Source organism: Carcharodon carcharias, chromosome 13 (genome assembly GCF_017639515.1).
Source record: "Carcharodon carcharias isolate sCarCar2 chromosome 13, sCarCar2.pri, whole genome shotgun sequence".
In the NCBI taxonomy this organism is placed as follows: Eukaryota; Metazoa; Chordata; class Chondrichthyes; order Lamniformes; family Lamnidae; genus Carcharodon; species Carcharodon carcharias.
This window is the reverse complement of record NC_054479.1, coordinates 95,963,809-95,976,646: the sequence shown is the minus strand read 5'-3', so window position 1 is coordinate 95,976,646 and position 12,838 is coordinate 95,963,809. Positions and strand designations below refer to the sequence as shown.

Genomic DNA, 12,838 nt, shown 5'->3' with positions numbered 1-12,838 from the left:
GGTAAGAGGGAATGGTGAGAACGAGTGAGGGCAGAGTGAGGTGGGAGAGTTAGAGGCAACGTTATCGGCAGAAGGGATGGTGAGGGTGGTTGGTGGGGACTTGGAGGCAGACACGGACCCTTGGGATGGGAAGGAGGAGGTCAGGGAGGTTAATGTGGATGAGGGTGGAATTTTCGGGATGAAAGGGAACGTGCACTTTCACCTGGACATCCCTGAAGGAAAAGGGTTGTGGCTAGTAGGTCACGGAGGGGAGGTGGAAGGTGATGCCAGGGGGGGTCAACTGTGATGGGGGAAAGGAAATGGGTGACTGGGGGAAGGGAAAGGACAAGAGAGCACAAGAAAAACAGTAGCACTACCATGCTGGTTAAATTGAAAGGAAAACGAGAGTCATGGTGGGTGAGAACAAGTTGCTGCATGGGAGTGTGATCGGTGGATGGATGGAGATGCAGGTCAGCTCAGGTGGGCAACTGAAAGAGAACCCCAGCAGACAGCATTGAAAATGCTCAGGACATTGAGATAAGTCTGATGTGGGAAGGATCCACATGCTTAGGAGAGTGGTTGCATGAGACTCCAAAGGCCCTGCCTCACACACTTCTCCTTCTAGAATCACTCGTGAGCTGGCTGCACGCAGCTGAACTGCTAGCGTGGTTGGTGGGGTGGGGCGGTAAGCAGTGGGAGGACTTGCGAAGCCTGTCAATGAAGCTGAAAGACACCATTAAACATTATTCAGTGAAAGTGAATATATTTTCCAATTGTAAAGTGAGAAAATGTGACATCAGACTGCACCTGTGCATCAGAATTTCTTAAGCTTTGAACGCCTTAGACTTCCAGGTGCTACCCTGACATTCACAGCAGGGGTGGAGACAGCCTTAGCAATGGTTGGCCCTGTTGCCTCTGATGACGTTGGTCCTCTGGAGAGCCAAGGCCTTGTGGCCCCGGTTTGCTTTGGCTGTCCTCCTGTGGGCCAGCTGCTCCCTCTGCAGTGACAGAGGATGAGGTTGAGGGGCTCACAGGCAAAGGGGACTTGGAGGGAAAGGACAGCCTCTGAGATTCCTGAGTGGATGACCTGGGGGTGTCCAGTTGCCGCTCCTCCTCCCTTCGTGTGCCCGAGGGCCCCAGCCTGATTCCTTGAGGGGAAGGAGCACCTGGAGGGATGTCGAGGTGCCCTAATTCCCTCTCGCATTGCCACTGCAGGAACTCACCCATGGCTACTGAGATGGAATGCATGTCTGCATGTATCTCCACGTTCTGCTGAACCAGGGTCTTCATGGCGTCCACATTCCTCCCCTTGGAGACCACCATACACTTACACTTCAGAGAGAAGGCGAATGCACTCCTCTGACTCATGTGCCAGCTCAGTTGAGGGCTTCCAACAGCACTGCATGATGTTGAACCGGGTTCTGCTGAATCTCCATGATGAGTTGGATTGGATAGACATATCCAGAGGCTCGTCACCTGACTCAGACCTCACAGAAGCCTCTTCCCCAGCAGTCCTCTGAATTCCGGGGAGCTTGGCTGAACCTGCCTCCTCCTGTTGCAGACCCATGTCCTTGTGGTGACCACCAGATTGTGAACCTGCGCCTACTCTAGATCTAGGTCCCACCGAGGTGTGTGTCTCTGCGCTGGTGCAGAATGTGGGTAAGCGCTGTGACAGATCTTACAGGCTGCTTATTTTCAGCTCTTCAATGGAGGAGGTGTCCTCTTGGATGGAGGTGAGAATGTGGATGGAGCTGAGGGAATGGCTGACTGAGGGTATCAGTCGCTTGGCAGAGCTCCCTGTGAACCAACATAGAGATAATCAGTGCATGGCAGCAGAGTCAAAAGCAGGAAAGAGAGCACTCACATTTGTGTTGAGAGAGGGATGATGTGATGGAGGATCCTCATGAGCATGTTTGCCGCCGACCTCACCGTCACCGCAGGCATGGTCCACATCCTCACCAGTCAGCGCGATGGCACACTCCTCAATGTGAGTGAGGGGCCCAAAGTGGGACACTCCAACCCCCGTCCGGGACCTCTCCCTGCTGTTGTCAGCCAGCTTCTCCTGCATGAAAACAGATGGAGAAAGTGTGAGCAGAACACATGGCACTGGGCAGAATGTTTGTGTGGTGAGCGGAGATGCGAGCTCCAGAGGGTTTGAGCCTGATGGAGATGTGAGGGTGTGTGTGAGAGTTAGTGATGTTGTCCCTTGAGTTGTGAGATCCCTGTGGATGTGTAATGGGTTTGTGAGTGTGACAGTGGAGAGTAACGAGAAGATTGAATTACCCTGGTGGGATGGATGGGACCATTGATCCTGTAGCGGTACTGGGTGGTTGTCCTCTTTTGCAGGGTATTGGTGCTAACCACCACCTTCCATGCTGGATGAATGATGTTGCTTCCCATCCTGTGGCCAGAGTATGGTAGAGGACATCACAGTGAGCCTCCACTGCATCCAAAAGGTGCTCAAGGGATGTGTCAATAAACCGGAAGGCTGCAGTCTTCCCTCATTTCAGGTCCATGTCTTCTTTGAAGCAATCCTGGGCTGGAAGCCCTGAGAGGTGTGTGTGCAGCTGCACTTTAAATATGGTGCCCTGCATGATGAAGCAGCAAGGTGATGGGGTGTCAGGCAAATAGGAGCCTGCCCATCATCGAAATGGCATGTTTCCCAGGAATGCATAACTAATGAGGCAGGATTTGGATGATATGGTGTGAAAAGCCGCCATTGCAGCTGGCAGGTAAAACATCCTTTTTCCTGCCCGCTACCACACTTAGTGCAAATCTGGGATGATTCCACACCACATCTGGAGTACTGTGTACAGTTTTGGTCTCCTTATTTGAAGAAAAGGATGTAACTGTTATTGAAGCAGTTCACAGAAGATTCACTTGACTCATTCCTGGGATGGAGAGCTTATCTCATGAAGAAAGGTTGAGCAGGTTGGACCTGTACTCATTGGAGTTTAGAAGCGTGAGAGGTGATCTCATTGAAACCTATAAGATCCTGAGAGGGCTTGAAAGGATGGTTACCAGGAGGGTGTTTCCTCTTGTGGGAGAGACTAGAACTAGGGGACACAGTTTAAGAATAAGAGGTCTGCGGTTTAAGATGGGAATGAGGAGAATTTATTTCTGAGGGTTGTAAGTCTGTGGTATTCTCTTCCCCAAAAAGCTTTGGAGGCTGGATCATTGATTTTATTCAAGGCTGTGTTAGATAGATTTTTGATAGACAAGGGAGTCAAGAGTTATGGGGGAGAGACAGGAAAGTGGGGTTGAGGCCGCAACCAGATCAGCCATGAGCTTATTGAATGGCAGAGCAGGCTTGAAGGGCTGAATGGCCTACTCCTGCTCCCAAGTCCTATGTTCTTTCATGTTCCTATAAGATTTGGACAACATTCAGGCTTTGGCTTATAAGTGGCAAGTGACATTTGTAGCACACAAGTGCCAGACAATGACCATCTCCAACAAGAGAGCATCTTTGAGCAAGTGGAAGGCAGGGAGCGGGAAAGAGAGAACAAAAAGGAAGATTGGCAATAGGATGGAGGGCAGGAGAGATTAAATGACAAAATGTTTCATGGTCATGGGTGAAGAAAGAAAATACGTGTCTAAATGAGGTGTGAATGGCTAGATAGTAGCCACCTGAGTGAAAAGTGAATGAATAAAGAAACGAGAAATACAAAACCAGTTAAAACAAGGAAACAAAATGGAGGCAGAGGTTATGAACTAAAATTGTTGAACTCAGGACTGCGCTCAGAAGGCTGTGGAGTGCCGAGTCAAATGATGAGGTGCTGTTCCTCGAGTTTGTGTTGAGCTTCATTGGAACACTGTAGCAGGCCAAAGACAGGAAGGTCAGGGTGGGAGCAAGGTGGAGAATTAAAATGACAAGCAACAGGAAGCTGAGGGTCAGGCAAAGCCGTCACCCAGTGGAGCTCCCCAGTATAGAGGAGACCACAGCCTGAGTTGTGAATACAGTATACTAAATTGAAAGAAGTACTAGTAAGTTGCTTTATCACCTGGAAAGAGTGTTTGGGGCTTTGGATGATGGGGAGGAAGGCAGTAAAAGTAAAATTCCTGCTATATGATACATTCTGCTGCAAGTTGTAAATGATACTAGAAGACTATTGGTAACAGTTAATATTCTTCTACACTGGAGTGCACACTGCTTTCATACCCACATTCCACTTTGAGAACTAAAATGATTTAATTTCACAGTACTAATACTTTGCGTGATACTTCTTAATCAAGCTAACACACATTTAATTTTATAATAACCCGATAATATTTGTGGTAATACCTAGTGAGGGAACATAATGAGAACCAGTCTGTAACAAGCAGGAGGCAGTTATATAAAACAGTAAAACAAACCTGAAGTGTTGTTTCTTTTTCACGAAAAACCTTACCCAATACATTGTCCCCATTCAGGTTTATTTGATGACATACACTCTGTGTCCTTGACATTATTAGAATTGTGCATGAGATTCCTGGGGCTGCTACTTCAGTGCTTTCAGACTGAGCTGTGTGCTTATATGTGCAGTCCGTGCCCACATCACGTGGCAAGAGGGAATTTTACAGCAGTCTGATAAAGAACTCTTGGCAATGTAGCCACATGATAAGAAAGTTTTATTAGAGGAAAACCATATTGAACATTACTTAGACTTAAGCACCATTCATGACATTTATACTTGCTTCAGGCCCATATGTTCTTTCAAATCAATGCTTTTCGTATTCAATAGCTAAGAATGTGCATTTTATAGGGGGGGTTTTGGCTTAACTGCCATGTTGCACCAATGCTATGCCACTTGCATCTTGCTCAGTCCTGAGAGATTCCATTATTCAGAAGGTAAAGGAAATCCCATGGCGCATGTTATTAAAGGCACTGAAGGACTGAGCATCTTCGCTTGGTTTATGGATTTAAAACATGAAAGTTGAAAACAATAAATCAAGAAAGTTAGTTATGTTTCTCCATGGAAACATTCTGGATTAGGAAAGAAGAAAGAACTTTCATTTTCCTGCTATATATTTCTATTGGAAATAGCATTTTTCACAACCTCAGGATGCCCCAATGTGCTTTTCGATGTGTAATCAGTTGTAACGGAAGAAATGCAGCAGCACACAGCAAGGTCCTTTAGACAAGAATAAAATGGTGAGCAGATAATCTGCCTTTTATAGTGATGTTGGCTGAGGAACAAATATTGACTAGGACACCAAGGTGAATTCACCGGCTCTCCTTTTAAATTGTGCCATGAGACTTTTTACATCCATAATGCAGTCTCAGTTTAACTTCTCATCCAAAAGATGGCTCCTCTGTCAGTGAAGCACTCCCTCAGTACTGTACTGGTGTGTCAGCCTAGACTGTGTGCTCCACTCTGGAGTGGAATTTGAACTCAATCTGCTGACTTCAAGTGCTCACACAGGTGAGTATAATGTGTATGTGTTTATGGCAAGAATTTTCCTGTCGGCGAGTTGGGGGGGGCAGGGCCTGCTTGCCGACGTGTAAAATGACGCGGAATGACGGCGGGCAGAACTCTCGCCATCATCCGGCGTCATTTGCATTTTCAGGTCGGCGGGGGCGCAGCCGAGTCAGCTGTGCACCCGCCAACCTGTCAACAGCCTATTGAGGCCATTTAAAAAGTACTTAACATGATTAATGGACCGGCCCGTCCAACCTTAAGGTTGGCGGGCAGGTCAGAAGCGCTGGCAACCACCTGAAAAAGCATGAAACCTCATCCACGGGTGGGATGAGGCTTCATGACTGAATCAAAAAATTAACATTCACTTTTACTTAAAGTTATGTCCATGTCCCAACTCATGCGATATTGTCACGTGAGGGAGCATGGATGGCAAATAAAATTTTCTAAACAAAACCTTTTTCCCTTTGGGAATCGATCTCCCTGAGGCAGGACTTAGTCTCAGGGGGATTGGAGCGCTTCTTCACACACATACGCGAAGCAGTGCACTCCCACATTTTCCATCCCCCCCCCCGACACGCCCGCACAGGGAGTGCACAGCGCTTCCGTGCAGACGTCAGGCTGGGCGGGCCTTAATTGACCCGCCCACGAAAAATGGCGACACACCCCTGATCAGGGGCACCAATTGGAGGGGTGCCCACCCACGCCCGCTCCCGCACTTTCCCCCCCCAACGGGCGAAAAATTTTGCCCATAAGTTTGCTTATGGCGACTGGTAACTTCTGTACCTCAGTGCAAAGTAATAATGTTACTTGATGTATGTGCAATACAAGTAAACTTTACAACCAAAGAACAAATAATAATTATATCTTTTGCAATTATTGTCATAATTCTCAATGGCCGTCATACCTGTTGAGATGTCTGTGTGTAAAATCCCTAGTGTTGGCCTCTATATGCTGAACCATCATACACCATCACGCATCAAACAACAGTTCTGAGCTAACTTGAGCTCAGCTTGCTTTTTAAAGTTTTACAATTTGTTTTCCGCCTTTTATTTCTACAATTACGCAGTGGCAGATCTATGTAATAGATGGAATATTTCACTAGGATTGCTGAGTTTAGTTTAGATATGAGAAGACTGGAATTGAGAAATTCTTCCTTAGTGAACCAACGCTGACACAGTAGCTTTTGGGTGCTGACACAGTGGAGGCAATACAGTAATATACACTGGAGAAAAAGTTGCATCATTAGTTTGCCTTCAGCAATTCTCTGAATACATAATGTGGCATGAAAGTCAATAGCTCTTAATTGAAACCAGTTGAGCGCTGCATCATGACTTCGGTAAAACTAATGTGCATTCGCTGATGTGCCCTCCTGGCCTAGAGCCTCAATTGTCAGGACAACATATCGGGAATTTGTGCTTAAATTGCAGTAATTGCCACATGCAACGCTCCCCCATTTTTTGTGCAAGTGGATGATAAATTGTTGGGCGGGGAGGGGGTGCTGAAGGATGGTAGGTGAAGGGAGAACACACAAAAATTTCTAACGGGCAAGGCTTGGCACTGAAAGCATGCATTTGTGAAATTGACCCTTGCACATGGAATGTTGGTATAAAGTGTATGTCATATAACTCACACGCTCAGGTTCCATCTGACTCTGGATTGAAGTGATACAAAACTCACATCCAAGGAGTCAAGATACAGTCCAGATACAGACTGCATTTACATTTCCTGCAATGTTAATGTAAAATTTCATAGCAATACTATAATTGTACTGCTAATATACCCTTAATGGATTGCTAATCGAGTCTGGAATTGGGCTTATAAATTCCATTCTAACACGGCTATCCTAGTTAAGTGGGTTTGAGTTTTAGCCAGCAGCCCAGGTTCCTTTGGATGATGCTGCTAGGTGCACCTTCTATTGTTGAACCATGGATCACCACTAACATTGACTGTTTACGTCCATAATTCAAGTTGTCCAATTTGGCTGAAGTCAGAAGTGTGGCTTTGTGAGGAGATGGTTGTGAAGATAATAGAGGGAATACAAAGGATTTGAAAAGAGTTAGGACAAAATAGTTGAGATACCAAGTACCACCCATGTATGACATAGCTTTTGCTCATGAGCCTTCATTCCAGTTTAAGTTCCAAATTGTTTCCCTTGAATTAATAATTGAGGTGAATCTGTCTGTGTTTGTCTTTGCGAGTGTATTGGGAAAATAAAACTTTTAATTAGCTGTGGTTTCTTAGCTTTTTTACTAATTTTTAAAATAAGTTTGATTCCAGTCTGAGCACCTTATACCATCACAAAACATAAATGTGCATTAGCATGTCAGGAGAGCCCCCTATTCCTCTTCAATTAGTGACATGAAGTATTTGATAGTTAAATAGGCAAGTTTCATCTGAAAGATGACACCTCAGACAATGCAGCACCTACTTAATGCAGCACTAAAGAACTATCCTGAATTATGTGCTCATTTCCTGGAGTGGGGTTTGAAACAGATATATAAACACCAGCGGAATTCTGACAGGGAATTAACAAAATATCTTTGCAACTCACTTTTGCTTCTTTCATTGTGATGTATTCAGGTTAAACAAAATGTTGATAATAGAATTTGTAACATCAAAATATAAGAGATCACATTGAGACTAAATTTACCCCTAAAATTGTTTCTAGTGTTTTTTGAATACCATCTTAACATTTTTATTAGGAGGCCTCAGCTACTCTGAAAAGCCTAGGATTAGAATTGATATTGCTTCCACATCAGTCACTCTATCAGTTGGAGAATTACCAACTACAGTTACCAAAATGCCACAGTCTGAGCTTGTACAGTTTTTAGTGTGCTCAGTATGCTCTCAGTGAAACAATTAAAGTGTATCTTTCCTTAGATTTGTTCCTTCTTCCAAATAATTTAGAAACAAGCAAAGGCATGACAAAAGATACTTCCTCCTGTCAAAAACTTATCTCCTGTAAAAGAGTTTTAAAATAATTTTTATGAGGTGGGGAGAGAGAGAGAGAGAACACAAGAGAGAGGCCAGAATGTCAATGAGAGAGAATTAGAATGGCAAGACTTCCAGTTTTGTACCAGATAGTTTGGATTTCAATGTATCGGGCACCATTCTGGTCCAGGATCTCCTTAAGTCTGGTATTTTGAAGCTCACATTGTTCGCAATGCCACAGACCAGCCTGAGGCAAGGTCTGTTCATTCGTGGGCACTGGCCGACCAATCTGGAGATGATTCACGAACGAGTGGTATCAAAATCAACCAATGGCTGATGGGTAGCCTACCAGCCTCATTGGTTAAATGTTAGTCATGAACATTTCCAGGTCGGTGAGTGTATCGGTGAAGAAAGGTCCTATTGGTCATAATTGTCACATTAGTTCAGCAGTTCTCTATTAAATCACATGTCTACAAACCTAATCTCTGGCTCCCTGATGAAATGGCTGTGCTGGTCATTTTGAAATTAGAAACTCTCTGTTCTCATTAGAAAAGGTATGCTTCAGTGGTAATAGCCAGAACACCACTTAGAGAATAAGGATCATGTTCAGAGTGCTCTCGCTGTGAGTTCCTCAGCTGAGCTCTTCAGGCAGAATCATCCATTTACTGTAAGAGCCTTTGTTGGCACCAGGATGACCCAGAGTAAAGTTTCTGCTTTGACTTTTCTCTCCCTAATGAACCTTTTCTCTCTACAGGTAACACAGCCCTGGAACGTGTAATTTTTCAGAATGGGGTTTTGTTAATGGATCTTTGAATAATAGGGTGGGGGAAGGGAAAGAAGGGGGATTCTTTAATTTTTAATTTGAAATAGCCATTTGATTCCCTCCCCCACCTGGGCTCTAAGCATAAACGAATGGAACAAGACTAAAGCAACAGTTGAAAACGCACGGATCTGCTGCTGTTCACAGTCTCAGCAAACCAGCACTCTCGGTTTGGATATTTTTGCTTGTGAATTAAAAGCTACTCTTAGTCTTTGTCAAAAAGAGGATAAATTAGTGGCTGTATGAGGAATGCTTCAAGAAGATGCAGAAATAAGATTTCTGTAGAAGTTTAATTGCCTTGGGAGTTTGATGTGAAGATCATGTACTGCCTTTCAATTGAAAGCTGACTGCTGCTTTGATTTAGTAAGAACATAAGAAACGGGAGCAGAAGTAGGCCATTCGGCCCCTCGAGCCTGCTTCACCATTCAATGAGATCCTGGCTGATCATTTGTGTTAAGTTCCACATTCCCATCTACCCCTGATAACCTTATATTCTTGTGAGGCAAGGGAATCAATCTACCTCCACCTTAAAAACATTCAGTGACCCTGCCTTCTGAGGCAGAGAGTTCCAAAGTCACAGGACCTTCTGAAAAAATTTCTCATCTCTGTCCTATAAGGGTGACCCTTAATTTTAAAACAGTGCCCCCTAGTTCTGGACTCACTCACAAGAGGAATCATTCTTTCCACATCTGCCTTGTCAAGGCCATTCAGGATCTTATATACTTCACCCTTCTAAACTCCAGTGGAAACAAGCCCAGCCTGTCTAACCTTTTCTTATAAGACAACCCAGTCATTCCAGATATCAATCTAGTAAGCCCCCTTTGAACCGCCTCCAACACGTTTAAATCCTTCCTTAAATAAGGAGACCAAAACTGCACAGAGTATTCGAGATGCGGTCTCACCAATGCCCTGTATAACTGAAGCATAACATCCTTACTTTTATGTTCAATTCCTCTCGTAATAAAGGATAGCATTTCATTAGTGTTCTTGTTTACGCGCTGTACCTGCATACTAACTTTTTGTGACTCATGCACGAGAACACCTCGATCCCCCTGCACCTCTGCTTCTGCACCATTCTCCATTTAAGTCTTATTCTTATTGTGTTCACGGACAGTCTATACATGGCCCAGCCAGAACTGGACACATTTTCGCGCGTTGTTGTTGAATTCGGCAAGATCTGCAACAATGCAGGGTTCCTGTAGTGATAGGCATTGCAGGAGATGTTGCATAGTCTGTGGCTCAGTTCCACATACACAAGTTGTCGGGCTGGTTGTATATCCCCATTTGCTTAGTGACACCTTTGAACGACCTACACGAGTCCTAAGTCTGTTAAGGCACTTCCGGGTTGCCCATTTCAATTAGCTCCTGGGGGAAGGCTTTCATCTGGTAGAATTTCCATCGCTGGGAGTTGTTCGAGACTGGCAAGCCAGTCTTTCCACAAGGCGATGCGGGCTTCAGATGGAGTTGATTATAATGGAACAACACTATTCATAAAGCTCTTCCTTGACTTTAGGCGGCTGGGTGTTGGTGTATGACCATGTAGAGGGTGCCTCTCATCTGATGTTTGACGGAGTCGCTCTTTCTTGCTGGCTACCATTCTTCTTATATCAGGGGGAGCGATACCCACCAGGATATATAGGCTGTTGGTGTTCGTTGGTTTTAAATAACCTGTGATAAGTCGGCAGTTTGCATTCAGAACGGCATCCATCTTCTTAGCATGAGTAGATCTTTCCCAAACAGGGCAGGCGTATTCGACAGTGGAATAGCAAAGAGCAAGTGCACTGATTTGCAATGTTTTCAAGCTTGCTCCCCATTTTGTGTTAGTGAGCTTATTCAGGATGTTATTTTGTGCACTCACTTTTGCCTTTGTCTTTTCAATGTGGTTCTTGAAGGTGAGGCATCTGTCAAGGGTAACCCCTAAGTAGATAGGGTGCTCGCAATGCGTCAGTGTTGCTCCACACCAGGTTACTTTAAGCTGGCGTTTGGCTTCATGGTTTCTGAGGTGGAATGCACAAACTTGCATCTAAGTTTAAGTAATATTTTGCTTTTTTTTCTTCCTGCCAAAGTGAACAACTTCACATTTTCCCACATTTTACTCCATCTACCAGATTTTTGCCCACTCACTCAACTTATGTATATTCGTCAGCAAACCCCACATCTTCTTCACAACATACTTCCCTATCTATCTTTGTGTCGTCTGCAAATTTAGCTACCATGCCTTCACTTTCCTCATCCAAATGATAAAAAATTGAGGCCCCAGCACAGACCCCTGTGGACTCCACTCATCACACCCTGCCAATCAAAGACCCGTTTATGTATACCCTGTTTCTGTCAGCCAGCCAATCTTCTATCCAGGCTAAATATATGTCACCCCTATGAGTTTTTATTTTCTACAATAATCCTTGATGTGGCACTTTATCCAATGGTTTCTGAAAATCCAGTAACTGCTCTGAACGTCCTAACTGGTGGTGCCACATCTATCACACTGGCCTGATTTTTTGGAGGTCAGATTTTAGAATCATTCCTAGGTCCTTTGTGTGTGCTGCACAGTGTTAACACTGGACCTCACTTCCAGGAATGCATGTTGCACTGCCTTCTTCTGGGAGGGATGCACTGCAGTGCTAAACTTGGCAAACATTTCCACATTCATTCATTCAGCATCACCTCCACTTTACAGGCCATTAAATCATGACATTTGGAGCCTCAATATTTGTTGTTTTTTAGCCCATCTGATTATTTGTTTCATGAGCAAACATTGGTTTGTACTGCATGTTTTGGGCACACTCCTTTCAAATAGTTCTTGCAGTATTGCACACCAAATCCCAGACGAGTATGGAATTGAGCATTGAAAATATACCCCATCCTACATTGACCTGATGCCCGTGTACGTGAAATAGTCTAGTCTGATTTGCCATGAGCAATGACACTTGACATCTGCTAGTATTTCCTATTTATGCTTTTTAAGTATCAGGTTGGCTCAGCTGAAAGCAACATCGCCTCTGAGTAGGATTTCCAAGTCCTCCTGGATTATCCATCAGACCCTTTGCGTAACATGCAAGTAAATAGGGAATAGAATTAATGGCAGCCCCACTGCAGTAATGAGAAGCAACAAAGCCATGACATGTGGGCCTGTGGCGAGTTTCCATCAGCAGGCTGGGTTGCAGTGGCGCATGTGTGAGCACTAGACAGTAAGTGCTGGACCCATTTTAGAAAACCGCTTGCAACTTTTCCCTTTTCCACTTGCCTGCAACACCCCCTCCCTTTCGCTGCGTCTTGCCAAAACTGCCTGTAAGGGAGCTAGCTGATCACGTTAGGGCTGATGTAGTTGGGACCCACATCTGGACACCCTCACGTTCATGAGCAATTTATTAAAATCAAGGGGGAATACAGCATTTAAATTCCCAGTCTTCGGCTCCCAGTGTCTGTGTGTGCAGCAGGGACACCAATTCCTGCCAAATGGCCCCAGCATTTTCTGTTTCTCTTTGAACTAGATTCACGTGCTATGCTCCAGCACGTCTCACGAGATGTCAACACCCACATCACCACGAGATCACCCAGGAGCTTTCTGATTGGCTGAAAATGCAGAACTCTTAGGTAACCCGCATTTTTGATTAACTGGCAGCACCATCCATTCCCCATGCATGCTGGATAATAGAAATTAACTGTAATATGCATAGGAATAAAAAATTCAGTATGCACAACTGCTCCC

The 12,838-nt window shown here is 44.7% G+C and overlaps 2 protein-coding genes across 2 annotated transcripts in view; one reads left to right on the top strand and one right to left on the bottom strand.

The window, feature by feature from the left end:
• Positions 1-4,462, bottom strand: part of rerg (RAS-like, estrogen-regulated, growth inhibitor) — a 195,381-nt gene extending 190,919 nt beyond the window's left edge. Inside the window, exon 1 of the mRNA XM_041202026.1 lies at positions 4,333-4,462. The gene's annotated coding sequence lies outside the window, so the exon portion shown is untranslated. The remainder of the gene's footprint in view (positions 1-4,332) is intronic.
• Positions 1-12,838, top strand: part of ptpro (protein tyrosine phosphatase receptor type O) — a 139,795-nt gene that overhangs the window by 5,499 nt on the left and 121,458 nt on the right. The gene's annotated exons all lie outside the window — the stretch shown is intronic.